Source organism: Heterocephalus glaber, unplaced genomic scaffold, assembly GCF_053883595.1.
Source record: "Heterocephalus glaber isolate CG9 unplaced genomic scaffold, H.glaber_assembly_v1.0 deba00001760, whole genome shotgun sequence".
NCBI classification, from domain to species: domain Eukaryota; kingdom Metazoa; phylum Chordata; class Mammalia; order Rodentia; family Bathyergidae; genus Heterocephalus; species Heterocephalus glaber.
In genome coordinates, this window is record NW_028258457.1 from 2,176,665 (window position 1) to 2,186,184 (window position 9,520).

The window sequence follows — 9,520 nt, forward strand, 5'->3', positions numbered from 1 at the left end:
CACAATGAAAGCAGTATTACGAGGGAAATTCATAGCAGTGGATACTCATATTAGGAAAACAGAGTGAGCCCAATTAAACAACCTGATGCTGAACCTCAAGCTTCTAGAAAAAGAAGAGCAGGAAAAACCCAAAGCTCATACCAGGGAGGAAATTATAAAGATCAGAGGAGAAATCAATGCAATGGAGACCAAGAGAATGATACAAAAAAATCAATGAAGCCAAGATTTGCTTCTTTGAAAGAATAAACAAAATTGACAAACACTTAGCCAACCTTAGCAGAAAAGGAAAGAAAAGACACAAACCTATGCAATTAGGAATGAAAAGGGTGAAATGACAACAGACCCAGCAAAAATCCAGAGGATCATCAATACCTACTTCCAGAACCTATATGCCAATAAGATGGAAAACACAGAAGAAATGGACCAATTCCTAGATACCCATGAATTACCAAAGTTGAACAAAGAAGACCTAGAAATTCTAAACAACCCAATATCAATCAATGAAATTGAAAACATAATTAAAAACTTATCAACTAAGAAAAGCCCAGGTCCTGATGGCTTCATTGCTGAATTCTACAAGGCATTTAGTGAGGAACTACTGCCACTACTGTTTTAATTCTTCAATGAAATTGAAAGGGAAACAATACTCCCAAATTCATTCCTGGATGAATCACCTTGCATCACCTTGATGCCCAAAGCAGAGAATGACCCAACCAAAACAGAGAACTATAGGCCAATCTCACTAATGAACATAGATGCAAAAATCCTTAATGATTTTTGCATCTGCTGGCAAATAGAATGCAGAAAATCATCAAGAAGATCATACACCCTTAGGGCCGGGGATTTAGCTCAGTGGTTCCATCGCCTGCCTTGCAAGCACAAGGTCCAGAGTTCGATCCCCGGTACCAAAAACAAAAATGAAGATCATACACCCTGACCACGTGGGAATCATCCCAGGAATGCAGGGATAGTTCAACATATGGAAATCAATAAATGTAATACACTGTATCAATAGAGCCAGGGATAAAAACCATATGATCACCTCAATTGATGCAGAAAAAGCATTCCACAAAATCCAACAGGCAGTTATGAGAAAAACCCTACAAAAAATTGGAATAGATTGTCTCTACCTCAATCTGATAAGAGCCATCTATGAAAAACCAACAGCCAGTATCATACTAAATGGTCAAAAACTAAACTCCTTCACAATAAAATCAGGAACAAGACAAGGATGTCCACTATCACTGCTTTTGTTCAATATAGTTTTGGAAACATTAGCCATGGCAATTAGACAAGAGAAAGAAATAAAAGGAATAAAGATAGGAAATGAAGAAGTCACACTGTCATTATTTGAAGATGACATGATACTCTATATAGAAGACCCCAAGAATGCCACCAAAAGTCTTCTAGACTTAATAACCAAATTCAGTAGAGTAGCTGGATACAAGGTCAACACACAAAAATCAATAGCTTTCCTCTACAGGAACAACAGACTCACTGAGACAGAAATAGGGAAAACAATTCCTTTCACAATAGCATCCAAAAAACTGAAATAACTAGGAATCAACCTAACAAAAGAAATCAAAGACCTCTTCTCTGAAAACTACAGCACTCTGAAAAGAGAGATTGAAGAGGATATCCGAAAAATGGAAAGACATCCCCTCCTCCTGGGCAGGAAGGATCAACACAGTGAAAATGGCCATACTTCCAAAACTGCTATATGGATTCAATGCAATCCCAATTGAAATACCAGCAGCATACTTCATGAACCTTGAGAAAACAATCCAAAAATTCATTTGGAACAAGAAGAGACCCAGAATACCAAAAGCAATTCTAGGTAACAGAGACATGGCAGGGGGTATCACCATCCTCAATTTGAAACTATACTACAAAGCTACTGTGATAAAAACTACATGGTACTGGCAAAGAAACAGATCTGAGGATCAGTGGAACAGATTAGAAGATGCAAAAACAACTCCAGACACAGTCAGCCAACTCATCTTCGACAAAGGAGCCAAACACTTTCACTGGAAGAAAGATAGGCTCTTTAATAAATAGTGCTGGAAAAACCGGGTTTCAACTTGCCAAAGATTAAAACTAGACCTATATCTTCACCATGCACTCAACTAAAATCAAAATGGATTAAAGATCTAAATATTAAAATAGAAACACTGAACTGGCTAGAACAGAGGTTAGGTAGAACTCTTGAAGACATTGGTGTAGGAAAAGATTTTCTGAACAAAACCTCAGTTGCCTGTGAACTAGCACAAACAATCAACAAGTGGGATCTCTTCTCATTTAAAAGCTTCTTCATGGCAAGAGAAACCACCAGCAGTATGAAGAGATGACCCACAATGTGGGAAAAATTTTTCACCTGCTATTCCTCAGACAAAGGTCTACTATCTAGAATCTATAAAGAACTTTAAAAAATCAGACCTCCAAAATTTTAAGACCCAATCCAAAAATGGGCATCTGAAATGAACAGACATTTCTCAGACAAAGAAGTGGAAATAGCAAATAAACATATGAAAAAATGTTCAACATCACTGGTCATGTGAGAGATGCAAATGAAAACAACACTGAGATTTCACCTCACTCCAGAAAGAATGGCTGCTATCATGAAATCAACCAATAACAAATGCTGGCAGGGCTGTGGGAAAAGAGGAACCCTGCTCCACTGCTGGTGGGAGTGTAGACTGGTGCAACCACTGTGGAAATCAGTATGGAGATACCTCAAAGAACTAGGACTGGAAGTCCCATTTGACCCAGTTATTCCTCTGCTGTGTATCTTCCCCCAAAGAATTAAAAGAATCATACCACAGTGATATATGTGCACCCATGTTCATAGCAGCACAATTTGTAATAGCTAAAACTTGGAAGCAGCCCAATTGGCCATCAGCTGGAGACTGGATAAAGAAAATGTGGGATTTTTTTTATAAAATGGAGCACTACTCAGCCATAAAAAAAATGAGAAATTAGAGACATTTATAGCTAAATGGATGCACATTGAGGCGATACTCTTAAGTGAAATAAATAGGACACACATGTGTAAATACCGAATAGTTTCTCTAGTGTGAGAAACTGAAAGTGTAAATAAGGACTAAAAGGTATAATAGATAATGTGAAATAGGAAGAAAAGGGGCAAAGGGGAAGGGGAAGTGGGAGGGATAGGGGAAAGGAAAGAAGGGAATGGAATTAATACGAGAAAATGAAAAAATGGAAACAAAGTCTTTGTAAATAGGGAGGGATGGAGGGGTTGAAGGGAGGGCAGGGGAAGGGGAAAAATAAGAACCAAGAGAGACTTTGTAAAGGTGCAAATTTCCAGTGATGAATGGCATTATATTGTACACCTAAAATGTTCTGATAAAATAAATTTTTTTAAAAGTGCCTTTCTGCCCTTTTTATCTTTTTCAGACTACTTGGGGCAGGTAGCACTCATGCCCTTAATCCTAGGGCCCTCAGGCCTAGTCCCACCATGAATCAATCACGCGCTCTAGATTCAGCCGCTTCCCAAAGAGCCCTGCCTCATTCACTTGAAGCTTTGAGGGGCCATCTAAACACGAGCCCTAACAGGTAGCATGTTTGTTTAGGTACTATCTCAAGCATCGCTCAGACAGGTGTCATCTCAAGCAGTCGATTCTTATTTGCATGAGATACACTTGTACATCTGCTTATTTGTTTTATATCAACTATTCTTTGCATATTTTTATTTAGAACGTTGTATTCATCTTTGATGTTTGTTTCTAGTGAAATCTAATAACTTCTGATTACTTTCTTTTACTAATTTGTGTTTATTTTAACTGTGAAAAATAACACAGTTTTGTGCTACAATCTATAAAAATGCTTATCATAAGTCCATTAGTGCAAGGACCCAAGTTCGATCCCCAGTACCAAAAAAAAAAATGAGGGAGCTGGGGATTTAGCTCAGTGGTTCTGCCTGCCAGCCTCACAAGTGCAAGGTCCAGAGTTCAATCCCTGGTACCAAAAAAAAAACAAAACATAAGTACATTAGATATAAGTTTTATACTTCTCTGGAACTCAGTGATATTCTTTTACCATACAAAATAGGCATGTATGGGATACTGAGACTGAATAGGAAGGAAGTGCCGAAAGATCTGCAAAAGAAAAACCGAAAAAGGGAGAAATGTAAGCAAATCTAAGAGGAAAAGTCTGTGTTACAAAATGGAAAGACAAAAAAGACATCTCCTTATTGTCAACTATTCTTAATATAGAAATGACGGAACTTTAAAGAAGAAATGAAACTAAAAATTCCAATAGTGGTCAATGATTTTAATAATTCTATGGGTGATGTTGACAGAATTAACCAACATCTAACAAGCTATTCTATAATCAAAAAACAAGGAAAATATTATTATAAAATATGTATGCACCTTCTGGACCAAACAATATGAAACATGTTTGTTATTTATTCAAAACTAGGGGGTTCAAAAGTCATTTCAAATTTAGATTAGGTCTAATAGACCAAATAATTGAAAAATAAGGGACAACAAAGCACCAACCAGGACATCCATTATAGATGTCTTCACCATTATGTTTAGTGGGTAGGCATTTTATTCAAATTATACCATGCACAGAAAAAAAGGAAAGGCCAACATGATGGTGTAAAGTGTGTTGTTCAAAGCAAGACAATAATGCAAAAAGAATTCAGAGAGAGACTAGATACTAGTGTTCAGCTTGTAACATTGTGTTGTGTATTGAATGTTTTAAGATATACCATATACAGAAAAGTTATAAAATAAATTTAATAAAATTGTCATTTTTATATTTCCTGTTATATTATTTTATAAAAATTAACAAAAATATGCAATTTTTGGCCATCCTGTATTTAAATAATTGGACTAGTAAGTCATTAAAATATAAAAAGACAAATGTCAGCAAGGATGTGGAGAAATCAGAACATTTGCATGCTGCTGGTAGAAATGTGAAATAGTACAGCCATTATTTTAATGGAAAACTATTTTGCAATGCCTCAAAATTGTAAACATAAAATTGCCTTATGATCTAAAAATTCCACCCCTAGTTACATAGTCAACAGAACTGAAAACAAAGACTCAAGCACATGCCCATACACTAATGTTCATGATGCCATTCTTCATAATAGCCAAAACAACCCAAATTCCTACCCAAAAAAATGTGCTCCTAGGGGCCAGGGATTTAGCTCAGTGGTTCCGGCACCTGCCACACAAGCGCAAGGTCCCGAGTTCGATCCCCAGTACCAAAAAAAAAAAAGAAATGTGCTCCAGCCAGGGATTTAGCCCAATGGAGCCGCCGCCTGCCTCGAAAGTGCAAGGTCTCGAGTTTGATTCCCAATACAAAAAAAATGTGCTCCATCTATACAATGAAATACTATTCACCCATTCAAAAAAAATACAAGCCAGAGGTGGTGGTGCACACCTATAATACCAGTTACTCCAAAGGATGAGGCAGGGCCAGGGAGTTAGCTCAGTGGTTTCGCCGCTTGCTGCACAAGCACAAGGACCCAAGTTCAATCCCTAGTACCAAAAAAAACCCAAAGGACAAGGCAGGAGGAGAATAAGTTCAAACCTATCCAGGCAACCTTGAAGACCTTGTCTCAGAAAAAAGGCTGGGAAAAAAAATCAAATAAATATTAAACAAATATTAAGGAACATGAAAAACCAAATAAGCACTAATACAATTGTAGTGGGGGACCTCAATACCCCACTGTCACAAATAGATCATCTACACAAAAAAATCAATAAGGAAACACTAGAACTGAACAAAGCTTTGAAACAAATGCACTTAGTAGACGTCTACAGAGTGTTCCACCCCACAAAATCAGATTATACATTCTTTTCGGCTGCACACAGGTCATTCTCCAAAATAGATCACATAATAGTTCATAGAACATGTTTAAGTAAATCCAAAGGAAATGAAGTTATCCTGTGTATATTATCAGAAACCACAGTGCAATTAAACTGGAGATCAACAGCATAAGAAACAGCAAGAACTTCACAGACAGGTAGAAAGTGAATAACACTCTCCTGAACAACCAATGAGTCACAGAGGAAATTAAAGAAGAAATTAGACAGTTTTTACAATTTAATAATAATGCCAGTACAACATACAGGAATTTAGGGGACACAATGAAAGCAGTTCTATGAGGGAAATTCATAGCAGTGAATGCCCACACTAGGAAAACAGAGTGAGCTCAAATAAACAACCTAATGCTGAATCTTAAGCTCCTAGATAAAGAAGAGCAAGACAAACCCAAAGCTCATATAAGGGAGGAAACTGTAAATATCAGAGTAGAAATCAATGCAATGGAGACTAAGAGAATGATACAAAAAAATCAGTGAATTGAAGAGATGATTTTTCAAAAGAATGAATAAAATCGATAAACCCTTAGCCAACCTTATCAAAAAAAGGAAAGAAAAGGCTCAAATCCATGCAGTTAGGAATGAAAAAGGTGAGGTCACAACAGATCCAGCAGAAATCCAGAGGATCATCAATACCTACTTTGAGAACCTGTACTCTAATAAAATGGAAAACACAGAATGGACAGATTCCTAGATACGTATGAATTACCAAAGTTGAACAAAGAAGACATAAAAATTCTAAACACTCCAATTACAATGAATGAAATTGAAAATGTAATTAAAAATTTACCAACAAAGAAAACCCCAGGTCCTGATGGCTTCAATGCTGAAATCTATAAGACATTTAGAGAAGAACTATTGCCACTACTCTTTAAACTCATCAAGGAAATTGAAAGGGAAGCAATACTTCCAAATTCATTCCTGGAAGCAAGTGTTACTTTGATTCCAAAACCAGGGAAAGACCCAAGCAAAAAAGAAAACTTCAGGCCCATCTCCCTAATGAACATAGATGCAAAAATCCTCAATAAGATACTGGTAAACAGAATATAGAGGGTCATCAAGAAGATCACGCATGCTGACCAAGTTGGATTTATCCCAGGGATGCAAGGATGGTTCAACATATGTAAATCAATAAATGTAATACATTATACTAACAGAGTCAAGAACAAAAACCATGTGATTGTCTCAATAGATGCAGAAAAGCATTCAACAAACTTCAACACCCATTCATGATCAAAAAAAAAAAAAACCTGCAGAAAATTGGAAAAGATGGTCTTTATCTCAACTTCATAAAGGCTATGAAAAACCAACAGCCAAGATCATACTAAATGGTCAAAAACTGAAAATCTTCACAGTAAAATCAGGAACAAGACAAGGATTCCACTATCACCACTCCTGTTCAATATAGTTCTAGAAACATTAGTCACAGCAATTAAAAAAGAGAAAAAAATAAAAGTAATAAAGATAGGAAAGGAAGAAGTCAAACTGTCATTATTTGCTGACAATGTGATACTCTACATAGAAGACCCAAAAAACTCCACCAAGAGACTTCTAGATTTAATTGACAGATTCAGTAGAGTAGCTGGGTACAAGGTCAACACTCAGAAATCAATAGCCTACTTATACACAAATAACAGACTCACTGAGAGAGAAATTAGGGAAACAATCCCTTTCACAATAACATCCCAAAAAATGAAATATCTAGGAATCAATCTAATGAAGGAAGCAAAAGACCTCTACATTGAGAACTACAACACTCTGAAAAAAGAGGATATAAGAAATATAAAAAGAGGTTATAAGAAAATGGAAAGACAACCCTTGTTTCTAGGTAGGAAGAACCAGTATAGTGAAAATGGCCATACTTCCAAAACTGCTATACAGATTCAATGCAATCCCAGTTGAAATTTCAATAGTATATTTCACAGAACTAGAGAAAATAATCCAATAATTCATTTGGAACCAGAAGAGACCTAGAATAGCAAAAGCAATTCTAGGCAATAGAGACATGTCAGGGAGTATCACAATCCCCAACTTGAAACTATACTACAAAACCACTGTGATAAAAACAGCACAATACTGGCAAAGAAACAGACCCGAGGATCAGTGGAATAGAGTAGAAGATGCAGAAAAACTCCAGACATACTCAGCTAGCTACCTCATCTTTGGCAAAGGAGCCAACCATCCTCACTGGAGGTAAGATAGCCTCTTTAATAAATGTGTTGGAAAAACTGGATTTTAACTTGCCAAAGAGTAAAACTAGACCCCTATCTTTCACCATGCACTACACTAAAACCCAAGTGGATTAAAGATCTAAAACAGAAACTAAACTTGCTAGAAGATAATAAGCTAGGTAGAACTCTTGAAGACATTGGCATAGGAAAACACTTTATGAACAAATCCTCAGTAGCACAGGAACTAGCACAAAGAATCAACAACTGGCTTTTTTTTCACCAGGGATCGAACTCAGGACTTTGTGCTTGCAAAGCAGGTGGCAGAGCCACTGAGCTAAATCCCTGGCCCCATCTCATCTGTTTAAAAACCTTCTGCACTGCAAGAGAAACTACCAACTGAGCTAAGAGACAACCTACAATCTGGGAAAAAATGTTTACCAGCTGTTTCTCAGACAAAGGTCTACTATCTAGAATATATAAAGAACTCAAAACAATCAGACCCCCCCTAAATATAAAGACCCAATTCAAAAATGGGCATCTGAAATGAATAGATATTTCTCAATGAAGTAGAAATAGCAAATAAACATATGAAAAAATGTTCAACATCATTAGTCATTCGAGAGATGCAGATGAAAACAACGCTGAGATTCCACCTCACCCCAGAAAGAATGGCTGCTATCAAGAAATCAACCAATAACAAATGCTGGCGGGGCTGTGGGGAGAGGGGAACCCTGCTCCACTGCTGGTGGGAGTGCAGACTGGTGCAACCACTGTGGAAATCAGTATGGAGATACCTCAAAGAACTAGGACTGGAAGTCCCATTTGACCCTGCTATACCACTGCTGGGTGTCTTCTCAAAAGAATTAAAAGAATCATACCACAGTGATATTTGTGTACCCATGTTCATAGCAGCACAATTTGTAATAGCTAAAGCTTGGAAACAGCCCAAGTGCCCATCAACTGGAGACTGGATAAAGAAAATGTGTTTTTTTTATAAAATGGAGCACTACTCAGCCATAAAAAATGAGAAATTAGAGACATTTATAGCTAAATGAATGCACATTGAGGCAATACTCTTAAGTGAAACAAATAGGACACACATGTGTAAATACCGAATAATTTCTCTAGTGGGAGAAACTGAAAGTGTAAATAAGGACTAAAAGGTATAGCAGATAATGTGAAATAGGAAGAAAAGGGGCAAAGGGGAAGGGGAAGCGGGAGGGGTATGGGAAAGGAAAGAAGAGAATGGAATTAATATGAGAAAATGAAAAAAATGGAAACAAAGTCTTTGTAAATTGGGAGGGATGGAGGGGTTGAAGGGAGGGCAGGGGAAGGGGGAAAAATAAGAACCAAGAGAGATTACATAAAAATGCAAATTTCCAATGATGAATGTCATTATATTGTATACCTAAAATGAACCAATAAAATAATATTTTTAAAAATAAAATAAAATTTAAATTAAAATTTTAAAAGAATCATACCATAGTGATA

At 36.7% G+C, this 9,520-nt stretch overlaps 1 protein-coding gene across 7 annotated transcripts in view; it reads right to left on the reverse strand.

The window, feature by feature from the left end:
- Positions 1–9,520, reverse strand: part of Hacl2 (2-hydroxyacyl-CoA lyase 2) — a 62,522-nt gene that overhangs the window by 30,529 nt on the left and 22,473 nt on the right. The gene's annotated exons all lie outside the window — the stretch shown is intronic.